A 16,622-nucleotide genomic window follows, 5' to 3' on the forward strand; every position below is an offset into this window, starting at 1 on the left:
CAGTAATGTCCCACAGGGCTGGGGAGGATAGGACTCCTGGATTCACAGAAGTCCAATGATCCCGTGGGTAGGGGTGTGAACTTTGGAGCCAGTCTGCCTGGGTTTCACTACCAGCCTTGTTGTGTACTAGCCATGTGGTCTTGGGCAACTTGTCTAACATCTTTGCTTTATTTCTGTGGTTATATAATGGGTATAATAATAGTAGTGACCTCATAAAGTTAATTAATTAAACAGGTTAATACATGAAAAGAGCTTGATAAATTTTAGCTTTAAAAAGTCTCAATGACGTATTAAGGATTCTCAATGACAGCTTAAGTACTGAGTAAAATCAATGTTAATTTTCTTCCAATTTTCTTCTTCAATGTTTTCTTCCAAGGAAAAACACATACAACATGCACTGGGAGGCCTTTTCAGAGTGGCAAAGGCTGGTTGTAGTAGATAAGGTTCCATGGCCTGCTCTAGGTAGAGAAAGGCATGTGATTACGTAGTCAAAACAAGTGCTGGGCTACAGATGCTACTCTATTGAGATAACAAGCCAGAGGTTTGAAAAATATAGAGTAGGGAAAATATTTTTTTAAAAAAATATAAAACACAACATTAAACAAAATCACAACAGAGAACAAAAGACTATTTAATGGTGAAATCAGCTTAATCTTCTAAAGTGAGCTCTTTCAATGTAAAATACTTTTTTCTTAGGTGTAAGCATTTGGGAAGCTATTTCAGGTCCCAGGTGGTACCCTTTTTAAACAGAATTTCTCCACTGACTTTGAGACCTGTAGTTTCCATAGCTACTACTTCCAAGTGCTGTTCTGTGTCCAGAAGGAAACCACTTTAGATGTAGATCTGTGACTTCAACATGACGGAGACAAAGCTCTCTGTGTTTCCCATTCTAAATCTCACAGAATCCTTAAAAAATTAGTTCATGAAATAGCTTGATTAGCTTCATGTACAAATGTTTGTTTTCAAGTAAGGAATACTAAAGAGTAAAGACTTTATTACCAGTCTTGTGTCATCAGTCAGTACTGACAACTGAATTTTGGTTTCTCTTCTACCAGGAAAGGGTCATAATGAGCCTAACTCAATGAGGTATCAGATTCGAAAAATAGGTAAGTCTTTTGGCAGCTAGGACTTGGAAAAGCTAGCAAGAGAAAAGTTACTCTCATACATACTGCTCTGTCTGTTAGAAATGTTAGCTTATGATAATGAATGATGGCGGGTGCTGCAGTGAGATGATTCAAGGTGAGATGATAGGCTGAAGTTAAGGGGATTGTGACTCATGGTCCCTCTCACAGTTGAAGCAAGGAACTGCAAAGCAAACAATCTATATTTCTTGACTGTTGGAAGAATTAATAGTTTTAGTGCCTGCCATAAACAGGTCAGTATGGCTCGATGCTTAGGAAGTACCTCCACCAGTGTAATCAACTACTCTGACTATAGTTGAACCAAAAGGAAATATTTAATTCAGTGTATTATCTGTCGTCTGTTTGTATTTGCCGAAAGTTTAATGGAGCAGAAGTCATGACATTAAAACCGGCCTTATAATACTCTTGAGAACCATGTGTGTTTCCTTAACTGAAGAGATGCACCACAGAAACTCATGGATATGGGTGAACCATTGTCTCATGGCTTTTAAAATGGTGGACTGAGTTTCTGAGTACACTTAAAAAATATGGCATAATAATTATAACTCCTACAGTATTTGTGTCTTTTGAGAACATGGTGATAGAGATCTTTGGAGACCATATATTTTATGATTCTATTTATATGAAACTAATAGAGAAAGCAAATTTATAGACCGGAAATGGTTACCAAGTACCAGGGGTGGGAACAGAGGTTAATTGCAAATGGTTATAAAGGAATTCTGTAGGGTGATGGAAATGTTCCAAAGTTGGATGGTAGAGATGGTTGCACAGTTGTATTAAACTTGCTAAAAGTCCTCCAGTTGTATACTTCTATCTCTATAAAACTTTTAACACATTCACGATGGGGCCATAATTTGTGTGTCTCGCTGCTAGATGGCTTGAACCACCAGTGGTCTATGCATGATTGTCCCATGCACGAATGTACCACTTCTACCTCTTCATGCATAGACCACCAGTTATTCAAGCCAGCGGGAACATGTTAAAACCATTTCCTTTATAGGAACAGACAGATGTGGACAGAATTCTTACTCTGTGCTTTACTAGTTGTGTACAGAGATTAGTTAACCTCTCTGATCTTCAGAGTCCTCATGTAAAATAGGAATAATGATATCTAGCTCTAGGTTACTGGGAAGATTAAATGGGATAATGTCTGATTAAAAGCTCCCTACATTACAGGTGTTTAGTATGTGATAAGCCCTTCTTTCACTGAGTGTTTAATTATGTGCGTTTGTCACCAGGTGCCTCTGCTATGTATATAGGGTGGGAGGGAGAAGCTGTAGCTTCTTCTGACGTCTGTCCCTAGAACTTGATTCTGGGGCTTTATTAATTACTTACCCATTTTTTTTCTTCTTTTTTATTTTAAAGGGAATAAAAATTTAAAAAAAAACATTAAAAATGATACAGAATTTCAAAACAGGGTGATAGAAAATTAACAACGGTTGTGCCAGTCACCTTCCTAAAGCTCCTTAGCTATACTTGCAAGGTATTTTGCTGTGCTTTGGTACATGCTGTTCTTTCTGCCTGCAGCCTCGTTCTTGCCCTCTTTTCACTGAACTAACCTTTAAGCAGTCTTGTTTATTTCTTTTTTAATTTTAAAATTATGTGTTCTCTCAAACAGAAGACCAGAGAATAAAACATAAAGCTCAGCCTTATCATATCGTAACACTGTGCCATCTTTACATCACAGCTTTTTGTTTAGATATGTGTGTGAGTTAGTATACTTTTTTTCCTTTTTGAGATGAAGTGTGGTAGAATCAATTTTGGTAACTTATATCTACTATATAACCACGCATTTCATCTGGATTTTGATATTTTTATGTCATAGTTCTTTACAATTTTTAAATACCTTTTTGATTGTATTTATTACCCTTTCTCATTGACTATAGTAATCATCTGACTGGTCTTTCCACATCTTCTAGTGATCCTTTCTCTGCATCCCTACTTCATCTTTTATCACTCCTTGGTGTGTCAACCAGTGGGTCAAAGAGCGCGAGAAGACCCTAACTGACAAAGTCCACCGATCAGAGAAAAATACTGATGTAGTGAAGCGGTTGTGTTCTCTTCCTAGATTTGTACTGTGAGTCATAGCTTTGAGCCGTAGAAAAAAGCCTGGGCCCATTCTGAAGTATTTAGAGTTGTAATTATTTTACTTGCATTTCTAGTTATCCTTACCTGAATGAGTATGTGTACTACCCTTCACTGCCTGCTGCTGTACCACACTATCTGCATATTACCATAAAGCTGCCTATTGTTGCCTCTGTGTGTCACCTCAGTACTGGAAAAGAAATGAGAATGTCCTGTACAGGTTTTATTGGGGTCCCAGCATTATAGAAAACAACCGTAGCACCTGATGATGACACGGGAATCCATAATTCTACAAACCCTCATGTGCGGAAACCTTCACTAAACAAGCCACTAAAGAAGCTAATCCAGCCCTACTCAAAAGTCACTTCTTTAAAGCTAAAGATGCCCCTATTTCCCTTTTCACTCAGGAATTTTGGAAGCACTGTTCTGGGACAGAGGTGACAAAGACCAAAAATCTTTCAATGATATCACATGACTTATAATGAATTATAAAAAAAGAAAAAGAACAATGAAAAGTAACTAAAACTGGAATGGGGAGCAGTCTAAGCAAATGAAAAGATTAATTATCCCCGGACAAAAATGTGACTGCCAGTATGGGGATTGAAGCTTAAGGGGTTGGACTCCTGCAAAAAGTAGAAAGGGACTCTGTATAGGGACCTGGGTGGCCCCAGATCAGTAGTGCCCTTTGGATCCATGAGGAAGTAGGTATAAATCTCCAGTTAACCTTGGAAAGATTAAATTTAAACAAGCACAACTTATGATAAGATATATTAATAAATTTAGTGTGACTGAAAGGAGAAAACAAAAACAATACATAAGGAAGAAACAGCCTAAATGTCCATTAGTGGATGAGTAAATAAATAAGTTGTGGAATAACCACACAAAGAGTGATGAGCTGACACATGCTATAACTTGGACAAACTCCAAAATGACATGCTAACTGAAAGGTCACATAGTATGTGATTCCATTCATATGAATTATCCGGAATAGACAAGTCTGTAGTGACAGTAGATTACTAATTTCCAGGTGCTGGGGGGGACAAGGATTAGGGAATGATTACTTAATGAATAAAAGGTGTTCTTTTTTGGTTAATGAAAATGTTGTAGAGCTAGGTAGCAGTGATGGTTACATGTCACTGTAAATGTACTAAATGCTGCTGCGTTGAACACCTTAAAAAATTAAACGTTGATTTTTATGTTATGTGAATGTTACTATAGTGAAAAATGCTCACAGATGCTAGGAAATTAGAAAAATATGTAGATAAGTCCAGAAATTGTGTATAATGATAAAAGATCATGAAAATGATCTGTCATTTTTGTGGTTTTAAAAATGAGAATTAAAATCATGGGCAACATGAACATGGGAGTTGAGGAAAGGATAATTAGAATTAAAGCATTTTAAGGTCCCTGCGAAACTAAGCATCATTTGCTTTCAAGGACTTTTGACTGTGATCCACAGTAAGAAAGACTTTACGTTGTGTCCCATCATGGACATATATGTACAAGACTGAATTAGAAATTTTATAAAGTAATAGTTGTCATAATTAGTTGTATCATACTCTGATACTTTTTAATCTAATTTCATTTTTTAAAATGCTGATTGTGGCCACTGAGTTGATTTTATAACTCATTAATGGATTGTAATCTTCAGCTTGGAAAGCAATGGTATAAAGAGCCTGGGGTGGTGTCCAGTAAAAAGCAAAGCAAGACAAGAAAATACAGCAAAGCTCAACCATTCAATATCTGCTGTGATTCTATGTGAGTATGTAAAGGTGAATGGTGATTTAGCTGTGTTTTCAAACATCCTTTGAGGATGACAATCCTGTTCCAATATTGTAATCTTGTTGGGGCAAAAGAATATTTCTTCTAGTATACTGGAAACCTTTTAAACAAAGGTTTACCAAGATAAAGTTCTCTTAAATTACTTAAAATGGATGAAGCCAATGGAAAATATTTCATATTTATGCACATTATAGTATAATCTGAGTTTGAAGAAATCAAATCTGAGTTGTGGGTTGTTGTCTTACCCCTTGACACCTTCAAATCATCTCATTTGTTTTGGTTTCAGTTCCTTCATTTGTAAAATTAAAGGGAATTTTGAGTTCCCTTCCAAAAAAAAAAAAAAGAAATCTATAATTCATTGTAAGCCTACATAGAGCACCAATTTCTCTCTCTTGCTCTCTCCCCTTCTCTCCCTCTTCCACACACACAGTCACCTACAATGCATTGAGATGAAGGAAACCTAATGTATTTTCCTACTGAAATACCCACAGTATTGACATTAGTTTGTTTTAATATAGGAAATGAGGAAGAATATGGCTTATATATGTTTGTTGTATAATTTCAGATACATAATTTTATTTGTAAAATAAAAATTTTGTATCTTGTTAGTTGCTGATAGGGTGTAATATAGTTTAGTTGCTGCAGCTTCAAGAGTTTTGCCAAATTAAGGGGAATTATATTGGTCTGAACCTGTACCATTAAAGATGTTATATTCCATGGTACTCACATGGCTCATGTTTAAATTCTTGTTCCAACTGCTGCCGGGTACCTCAAGGAATGATATTTGGTCACTTATGTTTACACTTAAGATATAAATGTCTGTATTTCCCACCACAATTTCTTATGTTAGTCAGTCATGTAGCCATCAGTGCTCTAGAATGAGATGTGACTAAGAGATTTGATGTTTTCAATTCACCATTGTCTGGGAAAATTCCTGTGACATGAAAGAGTGGAAAAGATTCTCTGCTCCAACTGTACTGGGCTGTATTTAATTCCCCAAATGCCTTTTGATCATTTTTGGTTTTTTACACAGAATACTAGCTTAATGAACCCTGCTTACTCTTGCTCAATTTAAATAGTATCATTATTGTGCCACTCTTGTTTCATCTATACTGTCTAATCACCACTCTACTTATTATTTTTATAATTTAAGGTAAAATATACATTCATTAACATACAAACATTTTAATTGAATAATTTTAGCAGCTGGATATACCTGCATACCTACATCTTATCACATTTCTATCTCGTGAGAAAGAGCACTACTTAACTCTCTATAGGCAACCACTGATTTGTTTCCACCTTATATTGGTTTTGCCTGTTCTAGAACTTCATATAATTAGAATCATACAATATGCCCTTTTGTGTCATGTTATTTTTCTCAGAATTGTTTCATTCATATTTGTGCATGCATCAATTATAATAATTCATTCCTTTTCTTATTGCTGAGTGATGAAATACCACAACTTATCTACCCCTCCTTGTTGATGGATGTTGTGGTTTGTATCTGGATGTCCCCTGAAAGCCTCATGCAGTCGTAGGGTGCACTTCTAGAGTTTATGATTGATCCATGGTCCAATGCTAGAATTATGAATGTGAGTGCTACACCTTCCCCGGGGTGGGTAGTTTGCATAGAATGTAAGTGAAAGAGGCTGCTTGCCACTGCTCTTCCCTTTTTGCTCTTGTTGCTTTTGCTGTTTTCTGCTGCCATGAACCGTTGTCCTCTGCCATGTGCCACTCTGCCTTGGAGCTAGCCAAGTATCGACTGAAACCTCCACAAAATTTAAGCTAAATAAACCTTTCCTTCCTTAATTTTGGGTGTCAGGTATATTGTCTCAGCAATGAGAGAAAAGTAACCAAGACAATGGACATTTAGTTTTTAACTGCTATGGATAAAACTACTGTGTACATTTTTGCACTAATCCTTTTGTAAACATATTTTTACTTGTCTTGAATGATAACTAAGCTCAATTGTCAACTTGATTGGCTTGGGAACCATCTTTGGATCATAGGGCATGACCTTGCAGCCTAATATGGTCCATGACCTTTTCTTCCCTGGTGCCATGTACTTTCTGTGCTTCTTGGCCACCATGAACTGAGCAGCTTTGTTATGCCATGCCCTGTGCTATGATGTTTTTACTTTGGAGCCAGTTGAGCATGGACTGAAACCATGAAGCAAATAAATCTCTCCTTTGCATTATGATGTCAGTTAATTTGTCTCAGCAACAGGAAACTGACCAGTACAGTTACCTAGGACTGCTATTGCTAGATCAGAAGGTAGGTGTATATTTAACCTTATAAGAAACTGCAAGAATCTTTATCAGTGTGATCTCCTTCCATCAGCAATATGTGTGAGTTCCAATATTTTTATATTCTTACCAATACTTGATATGATGAGTCTTAAATTTTAGCTATTTAGTGGGCATGAAGTACTATAATATCAGGAAAATCACTACTTCAGATACAACTTAGACTCTATTTAAACTCAGTTTTTTCATTTACAAAATAAAATTTAGAAGTTACAGGAGTTAATATATTTGAAAGGGCTTTATAAAATATGTAAAAATTTGATCAATACAAGATATTATTTAGATTGGCAGAAGCTGCGGTATAAGATGCTCAACATACTGCTTGTGCTCCATGTGTAAATAAAGAATGAAACAGATCAGGCTGAGAAATAATACGGTTTTTGTTTTTGTTTTTGTTTTTTTTTTGGTACTCGTAATCAAACTCAGGACCTTGCCAGGCAGACACTTGTGCTGCTGAGCTATATCTCCGACCCTACATTACTTTTTAAGCTACTACCTTATCATTGTTTTCTTCCTTAACAGTTAAATATAAGCTAAATACAGGTCATTAACTAGTTGGAACCCCACTGATCAAGACTTTTAATCATTCATACTAATATTACACTTACCAGGTGTCCAATAAATGTTGTGGTTGTCCAATGAAGTATTCATAGTTACACATTTCTCATGAGTGCATGAATACAGCTCTTATTGTCTATTTAAAGAAAATGTGATTTCCTTCAGACAGTAATTGTGAAGTCTTTGGGCATAATCTTCCTTTGATCTGGTACAACTCAGGCAATACTGCACAAGCACCCAGCCACCTCTACCACTTCCAACAGCTACGATCGTTCCCATATTTTCATAATTAAATCACATTTTCAACTAAAACCATAGCGACCACATAAAGGTATTTTATTTTAAGCAAAATAGGCCCTTTGTAGTTTCTTTTGGTAAGTGCCACTGATGGGTATTTTATTGTCCTTATCACTTTATCAAAAAGAACCCTTCTACTGAAGTTAAAAGGTAAGGATGTCAATTTCAAAGCTACAGAAGAACCAGGGTTCCAGAATCTATACTGATCACTGTCTGTCTCCATGGACCTGGCTTTGTCTTCCAGTTTAGAAAGTATGAGTAACTCAAGTCTCAGATAGAGAAAGCTTCTAAGGCTGGCATCCAGGTAGAGATTGGGCATCTATAAAATCTAAAGAGAAAGTACTATGTGGATCTCGTACCTAAAGGATAGCAAACATTTTAGCTGCAGTAGTTCCCTTTCAAGGGATAATCCACATGGCTCTCAGCCTGTAAAAACAATAATAAAATGATTAAAATTTACAGCATGGGAAAAAAACTATTATTTCCTTGGAACACAGGTACTAAGTTCTCATTGAGAAGGGCTTTGTCCTCTCTGGCTGTACTCTGGAAGTTCCTCCCTGACCCGTTTCCCATGTCTTCTGAGAAGAGAAACACACATTTTTCCAGATCTCCCTTCTGACTTTCAGTGACCTCCTATAGAGTGAGAAGTACGCAAGGACTCTTCTTGGAAAGAAAGGGTTACAGTTTACCCTTTCCATTTCTAGCAGTGTTCAATTGCTTGCTGTTTAGTTTTCTTTCAATAAGATGAAATTTTCATTGGGTGTTTATAATCAGTTATGCCTCTGAAGTAGGTTCATTTAGGGTTCCATGCGTATCTCCACAATTATTAATATTCTTGTACATGTAGATAGCTTTCTACAGCGAATGCCTGTATCTCACTGGGTATGGTGGTGCATTCCTGTAATCCCAGCACTTGGGAGAGTGAGGCAGGAAAATTGCCCATGAGTTTGAGGCCAGCCTGGGCTACATCACAAGCTCAAGACCAACCTGAACTACATAGTGAGTCCCTGTCTCAGAAAAGAAACCAAAATGTCTGTATCTCTTAGTGTGAGAACTTTGCCTGACTACAGGAGGATGCTGGATGCTGGATAGGCTGCAAGTACAGTATGACAGCCCAAATAGTGAGGAACAACCCTTTAACTAATAACACATGGGGGCTAGTAGCTAAATTCTCCAGCTTTCTCATCCTTTGGGTGGGCTGAGATATGTATTACCACCTTCTAGAGCTGTCCAGCAGGAATGAACTCCACTTCCCTGTGGAAGTAATTTCCTCTTCACTGGGTTCCTTTTCGTTCTCCATCCTCATCCAAGTCCTGAGGTGCCTTTAGAGTAAACTGCAGCATTCAGTAATAGCCTCAGGGTCTGTTCTGGAGAAGCACAACCTAGGCTAGCCTAGTGTCAAGCAAACTCACTAAAATAACGAAGATGAAGATATTAGCAAGTCTGATAACTAAATATTTTACATCACATCCAGCATTCCAACGACCTAGAACTCATTTATTTTTCAGTTTACTTAGTATAACCTTTGAATTATGGTTAAAGAATTCTTCTCAGCTAAATATCTAGTTTAAGAATCCCCAAGCTAAGGAAGTGTGCCTCGCATGTCTGCGTTCAGATGAAGTTAGCAAATTGATTTCTCAAAGCAAATGGGTGTGATGTATATATTATTTCCTAGCATATTAGGATTATTCTGTGTATAATAAAAGTTTTCCTCAATGTATTTATATTTCTGTTTTGCTCCCTTTTGGCAACAGCAGTGATATGTGAGTCTAATGTTGCTGAAGAAAGATATAGTTGATGCTGCTGTACATATATGCATGTATGTATATATGTGTGTATGTATATATGTATACATGTATGTGTGAACTGAGGAGACATCAGCATTTCTTACCCTCCACATTCTCCTTCATAAACATTAACAATAATTAAAATATTCTGGCTGGTTTGGGTTTATGAATGTGTCATGAGTTGACAAGTTTGGTAAATAGCTTCACATAATATTTTTATAGGGCAAGAACCAGAAGAGTATCATCAAACGGAAACTGTCAGTGTTCAATAGCTTAGGAATCTGCCGGCACAGCTGAGTATCATTTGCTTGTCTATGTACATATAGATTTTTTCCGAAATCCTAGTCTAGAATATAAAGCCTCAGGCCTGAAGCTCAGTTCTGTATCTCTCCTCAAAGTAAATAATTTCCAGGTATTTTAATGTTAATTCCACTGATGCCTACCAGTGCCGCATGACACTTTTAGAGAAGTGATTTTTGCATCTCAATTCCAAATCAAAGACTTGGCCAACTCCTTGCCAATCTCTTTATAAATATAACTCTGTCCTTGCACTCCCTACCCCTGTACTTTTTTGCAGAAGAAACTTAGGCAAGTGTTTGAAAATTGTTCTGGTTATTCTTTGATTGTCCACAGATCCATTCCTTGTGCTTCTCTGCCAGGTTCTTTGTTCTGGAGCCCGACCTCTGTGGACTTTGTGGGTCGGGTGGTCAGGGTGAGGACAGAGATGTCTGGATATGTATTCCCTTCAACTCTCTATCTGCCTCATTGTGGTTCTACAGCTCTCTTGGGCTACCCTGTTGACTGTGGCTCTTCACCAAGTTCTGATAACAGCACATTCTCTCTGTTTTTTCTGGGTCTGGGGATCCTAAGCCCTCCCTGTTGAACCTCAGCGTCCCTTGCTGGATTCTGTAACCCTGCCTACACCTCTAAATCATTTTTTAAATGAAAAAAGTCTCTACAGGATAAAGTTGCATATACTAGTTCTCACTAAGCCCCTATCTGTCACCTTCTGTGTTCAAGCTCTCAGCAGCCTTTGATTCAGTGACAGATGGAAGGATCAGAATCAAGTTCCTCTGGACTCCATCAAATACTTGTGCATGTAAATCCATCACAATTCTCTCTCTCAGGTACTCATAAGGAAACATGGTGTCAGGAATTGAAAAATACATTTGTCTGAGGTGCACTGTGCCACTGGAATTAGATGCCCACAAGAAAATATAATATTTCCATCTTTTACTGTCAAAATGGTATTTTCTTTAAAACTGAAACAGAAGCTGTGAAAATAAGGATGTTGGGTCACTTAGTTATTGCTACAAAAATTCTGTGTCACAAACCACCCAGAACTCAGTACCTTACAATAACAATCACTTGATCTCCCCAAGCTGCATGTCAGTGAAGCAGCTCTTTGTACCTCTTCACCCACCTTATACTGCCGACTGGTCATTGTGAGTCACATTCTTCTCAAGGTATTGAAAGACAGACAAGAGGACAGGTCCAGCCTTACTCAAGCATGTTACAGGTCCCTTCTTTTTGTCACATATGCCAGGGCAAGTCATATATATGACCAACTGCAAAACAAAACAGAACAAAAACAAAGGATTAGGAGGATACTCCCCTCGTGGAAGGGAGAGAGTGAAGGAGTGAATATTTTTGACAATCATCTACACAGTGAATAAGCAGCAGAAAAGCTAGTCAAGGATGCACTAAAGTTTGTTTAAAGGCAAGAGAAGTTTAATTATCAGTGGACTTCTTTGGCGATTAATTCTGAAAAGTATTTGTTGAACCCTAACCTCAAGTAGGAAAAACATACCCTCAAAGTGTGCAAGGAAATTGTGATCCTTGAGATGACACTGCCCTTTTCCTCTTCAGGAAAGAAGGTCTCCCTAACTATCGTGGCAAAGAAGAAAGAACTTTATAAGCTAGACTGAATCCTTTGCTCATGTAGGACTCAGTAATTTCTATGTCACTTTATTCTTTTGTCAAGTTGTAATGACTTGAAATCTAAAATGTATGAAGTCAAATCATCAGCAGTTGTATGCTTTAGAAAAACTTTGAGCGTGGTTATTGTAGATTTCTTAAAATACTGATGAATTAATTTATATAAAAAGTATTGATTGAGTTAGGTTGTAGACTTAAGTGCTGGTGACTCAGACATGAATAAGTCATGATACCTCTGAAACATTTCAAGGAAGAAATGAAAAGAAGGAGCTATAATGAAAGCCATGGTTAATTTTGCGGTTTTGAGGACAGAATAGAAGACATTTGGACAAGTCTTGAAGGATAAGCTGTGAAAGTCCCTAGAGTGAGAACACTTATGGCAGAGAATAGAAAAGTAAAAAATAAAAACACCCACTGAATAAAAGCACCAAAAGTTCAATGTTGGCTGTTATCTTTCATTGTGGATGTCAGGGATCCAGGGACATACAGTGCAGGTATCTGGAAGGATGCCCTCTTCCAGAACGGACTTCTCAGCCCAGACCTGTTACAAACCAAAATTCCAGGACTGCAGGATCAGGCTGACTAAGTCATAGACATAAAAGAAAATACTTGTAAACACATGCATGGAAATGGGACAGTGGAATAAAAATAACCCCAGGCTTTCCAAAGGGTCAGGATATGTGGTTTCTGGCAAAGGAGATAGATTCTTTCAGAGGAAACATAAGTGAAATGTCTCAAAGTTTCAGGAACTTCAAATGGTCCCAGTCTCCTTCCCTAGTCCCAAGATGCGTCATTGTTTTTTCCTCCAGCATTTGCTTTTTACTTACTGAAATATGAATTGACTCCCTGTCTCAGTTTCCTAGGCTACCATAACAAATGACACAAACTCTGTGGCTTAAGACAACAGAGACTTATTCTTTCCCAGTTAGTAGGCCAGAAGTCTGGCATCAAGATGACAATGGCATTGATTTCTTCTGGACCATGTGAGGAAGAAGAATCTCTTCCATGACTGTCCCCCAGTTTCATGAGGTTGCCAGAAATTCTTGGCTTTTGCAGATGCAGCATTCTAATCTCCGCCTCCATCTTCAAGTCACCTTCATCTGTGTCTCTGTGTGTCTCAAGTCTCTTCTTGTGAAGACACCAGCCACTTAGGGATCGCCTTACTCCAGGATCTTCTCATCCCTTTACATTTGCAAAGACCTTGTTTCCAAATAAGTTTACATTCTCAGGTCTTGAGTGTTAAAAGTTGGGCAGATTTAAGGGAGAGAACAGCATTCAAGCCACTTCCACTCTGTTGCATACAGCCTGTGCCTGTGAATGCTTTCTGAACACTTGTAAATGTCCTGTTTGATCTTGTCCAGAAACTAGATACTAGGGCTAAAGTCCATTTGGGAAGATAATGGTGAGGGGAATGCATCTGAGGCATTGCACCTCAGAATTGATAAATATAGTATTCCCCAGGAGTAAGCCATTCTCCATGAGATTTATTTTTACTTTTGATGAAAGTTTCTAGACTGGAAGATGGAGTGAATGCAGCATAATTTGTGTTTTGACTTAGACAAAGCATTTAACAAGATCCCTCATTAGAAGATGTTAAATAATGTGAGCTGTATTTGAGCTCAATTAGATGAATTTATACCCAGTTGAAGGACATTACCTTAACTCCAGCTGACCAAGGGTAAAATGGAGGTTCTGATTACTCAGCTTCAGTTCACCAGGAGTTTTCTTACTAAAATCTTTAACCAGAGGCTCATTAAAGAATATAAGTTCTATCTGCCAAATGTCCAGAATAGAACATTTTTAGAGAAGGATGGAGCAACTCCACACACTTTTCTTGCTTGGAACAGATTACTTACAACAGTAGCAGTTACATGATGCATTGGGTTCTGATTATTAGCCAATCAGTAGCCATGGGATCTACCAGCGTGTGGAGACTCAGCGAAGGAAAGCTAGCTTACAACATTTTGGGGGGCTAATGGGTTAACCTACTGGTATTGCTACTAACCAAATCCCAGATCAGTTTTTGCACAGAAACACTTTCAAAATGGTTTGAGTAGAGTGGATAGCAACTTTTACTTCACATCCTCACACGTTTTAGTTTTCTTTACTTGTAACCTATTCTCAAGACTTGGAATTTAGGATTATGAGCACGCTCCTAAGAAACTTATTTCTTGTAAAAGTACTATGTAATGTCTTCCTATACTAGATTATATGTTGGCAGTTTAAGTAAAGCATTCCCAAAAGTGGTTAAATCAAATTCACCTTTGCTTCATTACCTACACCTAAGCAGCTGAATTTAGCTAAAGACACAAACATGCTGGCTGCTCTTCCTTTTTAACTTAAGACCTCTAACCCCAAATGGGTCTTTGGGTTTCTTGGTCATTTTTATTTAACCTTTTGAATTTCCAGTCCTGGATGGTTATTTCATATCTTCTTCCTCCTCAGTCCTCCAATGGCTCCTTTTCCCCAACAACCAAATATCAGCTGACTTCCTTGTCTCTGTCAAGCTTGTAACAGATCAGAAGAGAATTTCTGCACAGTCCCTCACCTGTCTGCGTCTGTGACCATATCGTTTCCCTCCTCTCTGTCACTACTGATGCATGAATGATTTAGGCCCCAAAGAACACCCCTTCAAGTTGTGAACAACACTCCCACTCTTTCCCCTACATTATGAATTTTCCCCTTGTGATTGGTTCAATCCTATCAACATACAACACTGCTGCAACATTTCTCATTTTAAATATGCAAATACAAAAAGTTCTCTTTTAACCTATAAACCCTCTTTACCCACCATTGTGTTCCTTGACAACAAAACTATTTGAGTTGTTTACAGGCTGTCTCCAATTTCTCATCAGTTTTGAACTCATGCCCTGTCCTAAACCACATTTCCCAAACTACTGCTTTTTTCAGGATCACCAGTGGCCTTCTGTCTGCTAAATCCCATAGTCCATCTTCAGTATTCACCCTACTTGGTCTTTTTGTAGCATTCGACATACAATGAGCATTGTTGAGCTCTTCCTTCTGCTTCAAGTACCTTCTTAACTTGGATTTCAGTCCTCTGCTCTGACTTTTTTGCTGGCCTCTTAAATCTCTTTTTCTGGCTTCTTTTTATCTTTTTGACTTCTCAATATTGAAATGTAAAATTTTGGTGGTTGGACACCTTCTTTTTCTAATTTCACTCTTAAGGTAATATCGGGTAATTTCACGCTTGGGTGCCTTGCTTATATTCCATCAAACTAACTACTTCACATCCTGGGGATACTTCTGATTCTTTGTCTAGGGCTCTTGGCCTGGGAACACTGAACTCTTGGAGAGAAGCTGGGAGGTCATGTCCTTGGAGCAGTCCTTGACAAAGATGGATGGAAGCTCTGTGGATAATTATCCTAGCTTTATGTTGCCTTAGTTAGGGTAACTTTGAGACTTATTCTACATTCTCTCCCAGAGTCCTACAGTGGAACTAACCTTCAGTCACCCACAGGGGCCAATTAATTCTTAATGTGGCATTTATTGACTTCCTTTCCCTGTCTCAGTCCCAAATACTCCACTGGTATTTATTCAACTCTCCTCCCAAATAAACTATTTCCACTCCAATTCCTATCAGGGCCAGGGTCCAGGGAACTAAACTAAACACAAATACTATTTATAGGACACTGGATTGGGATTTTTTTACCTGCAGCCCAAATGTCTTTCAACTTTTAGAATCCTATATTGCTTACTGAGGTGCCAGAAATGCATCTAAGTGCTTTGCAAATATTAAATTACTCAGTCGTCATGTGAATTTAAATTACTAGTGAAGAACCTGACACACAGATTGAGAGGAAACCTGACCACACTGACATAGTCAATAGGTGGAAGCGCCAAGATTTAAGCCCAGGTCCTAAACCTTGAAACACAGTGCTACACCATGTTTGAAAGGGGGGTAATTTTGAGAAGTCCATTTGGGAAGATAATGGTGAGGGGAATGCATCTGAGGCACTGCACCTCAGATACTGATAAATATAGTATTCCCCAGGAGTAAGCCATTCTCCATGAGATTTATTTTTACTTTTGATGAAAGTTTCTAGACTGGAAAATGGAGTGAATGCAGCATAATGTGTGTTTTGACTTAGACAAAGCATTTAACAAGAACCCTCATTAGAAGATGTTAAATAATGTGAGCTGTATTTGAGCTCAATTAGATGAATTTATACCCAGTTGAATGACCATTCCCATGCTGATGAATGAGTTTCTTTCAGCCTGTTAAGAGGCTTCTTGTGGCAAGTCCCAGGGATTTGTGTTGCCTCCTGTCATATTTAAACATTTTGGTTATGTGTTCAATAAAGGAAATCTTCAGAAAGTTGATCTAATTTGAAGGCACTATGTAGAATAGTAGTGGGACAGGATAGTTAATGTGCTGAAGACTAGAGTGGAGAAAAGCTAACTAGATGGAATTTAATGGGTATGAGAAGTTCTTTATTTACTCATGTCTACTAAGAAATTACATGGGGAAAAAATCCTCAGGAAATTCCTTTGGCTAGAAGCTAAATGAGTCAGTAGCATGCTGTGGCTGATAAACTGAACCAAACTCAACAAAACAAAATGAAGCCCCAAGTAAACCTTTAGGTAAAATCAGAATTATATTATGTAGGCCAGGGCACAGGAATTCTTCCATTTCTCCTTCATTAGTGATGCCACAATTGCAGCTCTGAGTGCTGTTTGAGGAGGGGCAGCAACAAACCTTAGGT

Source organism: Chinchilla lanigera, unplaced genomic scaffold (genome assembly GCF_000276665.1).
Source record: "Chinchilla lanigera isolate Chin_1 unplaced genomic scaffold, ChiLan1.0 scaffold00093, whole genome shotgun sequence".
In the NCBI taxonomy this organism is placed as follows: Eukaryota; Metazoa; Chordata; class Mammalia; order Rodentia; family Chinchillidae; genus Chinchilla; species Chinchilla lanigera.